Raw genomic sequence first — 3,906 nt, 5'->3', positions numbered from 1 at the left:
GCAGACACTCGGCGCGGTCCGTCTGTGTCCGAGTCTACATCCCCTGGAAACACCGCAGAAGAGCGGCCTTCTACCGCTGCATATCAGCGCCCGAGGCCCACCGACACTCCGCTGGCTCGTCCGGGCTCCAGGCACTTCCTCGCAGGTAGGCTAGCTGCAGACAGAGGAGGAAAGAGGCTGAGGGAGAGAGGGGGCTGGCCAGGAAGATGCGTCGCTGGCGGACGGCTGTGCGCAGCGCATCTCAAACCTCCCACCAGGAAGGATGGAGGGATGTGCCCGCTCCCCGCTCACACAGGCGCCTTTGTCCGTCTACACAGCTTATTATTCAAGTCACCAGAAAACACTTAAGCACAGAGCTGCTGATGTGCAGCACAGATTTACTGCACTAAGAGTCAAACCGGTGTCTATTCTGCCCATGCGCATTATACAATAATCATAGTCTCACACGTGCACTTTTATAACTTAAACTTCATGAAAAACAGGGGAATACACGAACATAATGTTTTATTTCAATATTTAACACATGCATGTCAATAACAGTGTAGTAAACAGTATCAAAGAGAGGCCTAGTAGAAGGACACAGGCCTGCTCCTGTACACTGAACAGACTGCGCCATCTGTTGGACTATTGAAATATTACAGCCTTCGTCATTCATTCATTTCCTGACCAGAGTGACTCACAGTTACTATTAGCAACAGTTGAGCACAAATGAGAACAGTTCATTCACAAGGAACATACAAGAGCCTCTGCACGTGGCACAGAGGGCTTTATAATCAGAGCATAATGACATTCAGACCAATCACCATTTTCTTTTTTTTAAATAAACTTTAAATCTTGTGTTTCTTACATCTTCATTGAAAAATAATATTATATTTTTTATCCATACACTAACAAAAACATCAATTAGACTTCTGTGCACAGCTTCTCACAGTACATAATACATAATAATACTTTTATTATGTCATCTACTCTTGGGTCAATATTTTGGTTACTCTTTGCACCTCTGTCTTTGATTTGACATTTTCTCACTGTATGGATGATATATAGAGATGTGATTGTTCTTGTATAGTTTGTATGTGTGTGCTATATATGTGTGTGTACAGTGCTGTCTTCATGGTATATACAGTCCTTTAATATAATTACAAACTCTTTTGGTTTTTGCCTTGTTCCTTGTTCATTCACTCATGGCCGCGCCCCTCTTTCAGAAACAAGGGGCTGTATCTGACACACTTTCCAGCAGCAGCAGCAGCCCGCCGCCCTGGTGACGCCCCTCCCCATTCTGCTGAGGAAGGGGATTTGATTTCATGATTACACCATGTACCATTCACACATGTCCTTTAGCTTTTTAGTGGCCCAGGTCCTTTGAAAATCCATTCAAACAGCAAAAAGCAAGAGTGGCTGTTTGCTTTTCCTTCCTATGACCATTCAGCTTCCTGACACGAGGACGATGCGCAGCGTTACTATGGCAACACAGGCTACAGCATCTATTTAAAGCCACACTGTGTAACCATTCACCTAATACATTTTTTGTATGTGTTTTTAAACAGAATGAAGCAACTCTGAGGCTCCAAATCTTTACCAGACTTTTTGCCAGGAAAGCCTTTAAGTGTTATAAGGCTTCACTCACCTATCACTGCTTTGTGTTTACGTGAAGTTTCATGTTTGATCGGTATCACTACAGAAATCAGAGAAATGCCTTTAGCTATCTGAGCGGGTTCTTGCATATGACGAGGTATGACATGTCCGTTTCATGGCATTCATATAATTCTGTGGTTTCTCTGTCATTAACATCTTACAAGATGATGTGTATCTGACCCCACCAAAAGCCACCAAAAACTTAACGCAATATGATTTATCATGTACATTTGTTAATGATTTCTTACAAGGCTTTTGATATCATGTGGTCAATGGATTGACAACAGCTGAAAACATCTCGACTGTTCATAATTTGCGATGATTGATGGCAAATTGTCAATGGCTACAGAAAAATACACTGAGAGGCTAACGTTGAAAAGATTCCCAGACAAGCCTGCTTGCTATCGCCAACTGTTTTATTCTTTTTATTCTTTTTACTTTTATGGGTATCACTGGAATTTCTTCATTAGAGTTTAACATAGCAAGTCCAGAATGTTCCACAGTGTAGCTTTACATTTTATTAAATGATGACAAATTAGGAGAAAAGCTCTGATAAAATGTGATAAATGATGCACACATGTGTATAGATGTGTTGCTTATAAGCTATAGGACCCACATACAGTCCAAGAACATAGATTTACAGAGCTCAATACTTGTCCTCCAAGCTTGTTACTAAGTGAGAGGAATACAAAAAAAATTACTAGTAGAGACAGAGACCTGTAAGGGCTAATTGTACGAATTGGAACTGGAATGTTATTGTATTTATGCAATAAAATCTCCATTAAAAATAATGCATATTGTCGTAGGCTATATGTTCCTTTTTTGGGCTGCCTTTTTACTTGTGGTAAAGGAACCACCAATAAGTGGCCTATTCAACCCATGGCACATTTACATATAGATTTGAGGTATATTCATGTGCACAACCCCTTTTTCAAATAAATAAACATAATAAACTGGCAATGAAAAGCGCTCCCATATTACCACCTGAATGCAAGTGAAACATGGGGGAATTATTCAGACATAGCAAATGCAACAGAAAATTGACCTCGCCTAAAAAACATAGGAGAGGAGTCTGATTTCAAAATCATGAAATATTCATCAGATTTCTGGGTGTGGTTTAGTTGCACGTGCAGGTTTTGTCCGCTAGATGTCAGGCGTTAGCAATTGGACGCCAAAATGTCGAACACGTGGGACACAAAACCAACCCGATGGTACTGTGTGCTTTTTAACTATTTAATTATGCTTTTTTTTTAAGCACGTAATGAATAGAAAACAATTTTAGTCCAATGACATCAGCAGATATAAAGGAAGAAAGTAAAACTAATGGAAGTTAAAAGGGTCTTAAAGTGCTCATGAGGTTTGTGTTTGTTTTTGTTTGGCAACATTCGAATTCTACTTTGTCCTATGTCACTTCCTGTGCCCAAGGATCGATCATAAAAATCACAAAACCAATGAAAATTCGTATCATTTTTAAACATAATCATGGACATTTTGAGGAGCGCAATCATGTTAGATTTTATACCAGTTCGTGAGGAAAAACATGCTATATAATTCTCCATTTGTGATACTCTGGACGAATATGTTGTGTTCATGCGGCGTCGAAATATTACAAATATCAAAGTACTATTTCTATCCACATGAAACAAAAAACGGTGTAAAGTTTAATCGGCTCCTCGCTCATGTCAAAACGATGTCATGAAACCCCGCTTTGCCGTTAATCTCAAAGAATCCAAATTTTGAGGCAGTATTTATTTATGTATAATTTTGTATTTAGCAAAAGTTTTCCCCCGAAATTGCACCAAGGTTGATTCCCGGCAAATGCTTTTCTGATTCAATAATGTTTTGCCTTTGCCGAGAGAGTGAGAAACAATGCGCCGAGAGAGATAAGATGGTTAACACAACACAAAGGCTTGCACGCTGCATGTTGGCGGTCGATGGGCATTTTTGGAATTCTGCAAGTGATCCTGGTGTGGAGCGCTTCCCCAACCCTGTAGATCTTATCCCCCTGAGCCGAAAAAAGAGGAATCAGCAGACTCTGGACTCTGGTGAGGTGTACAGTTCAATATATGTCATGCTACATCATTAGTCTTTAAGAGCTACTATCCTAAAAATAAGATTTTTTTTTTTCCTGCCATTTTCAGGTTTGGGGCCAATTGTTTTTTTTTTGTTTTTTGTTTTATAGTGGAACAAAATGAGTCTGTCCGTTCTTCACCTTTTTCTCCAGCTCTCCATCTCTCATTTGGAACATCACACACACAGTCACCAGCTAAA

The 3,906-nt window shown here is 40.0% G+C and overlaps 1 protein-coding gene across 3 annotated transcripts in view; it reads right to left on the bottom strand.

Annotated features, from left to right (window-relative positions):
• Window positions 1–324, bottom strand: part of mark1 (MAP/microtubule affinity-regulating kinase 1) — a 69,542-nt gene extending 69,218 nt beyond the window's left edge. The window contains exon 1 of one of the 3 annotated variants that reach the window (XM_079559905.1): window positions 1–324. This exon is cut by the window's left edge and continues 102 nt beyond it. The gene's annotated coding sequence lies outside the window, so the exon portion shown is untranslated. The other 2 variants (XM_079559904.1, XM_079559906.1) reach the window with 2 other exon arrangements.
• Between the last annotated feature and the right edge of the window lie 3,582 nt (window positions 325–3,906).

This window comes from Gobius niger (genome assembly GCF_951799975.1).
Source record: "Gobius niger genome assembly, chromosome: 7".
In the NCBI taxonomy this organism is placed as follows: Eukaryota; Metazoa; Chordata; class Actinopteri; order Gobiiformes; family Gobiidae; genus Gobius; species Gobius niger.
Note: the sequence above shows the minus strand (reverse complement) of the source record. Positions and strands in the feature narration are given on the sequence as shown.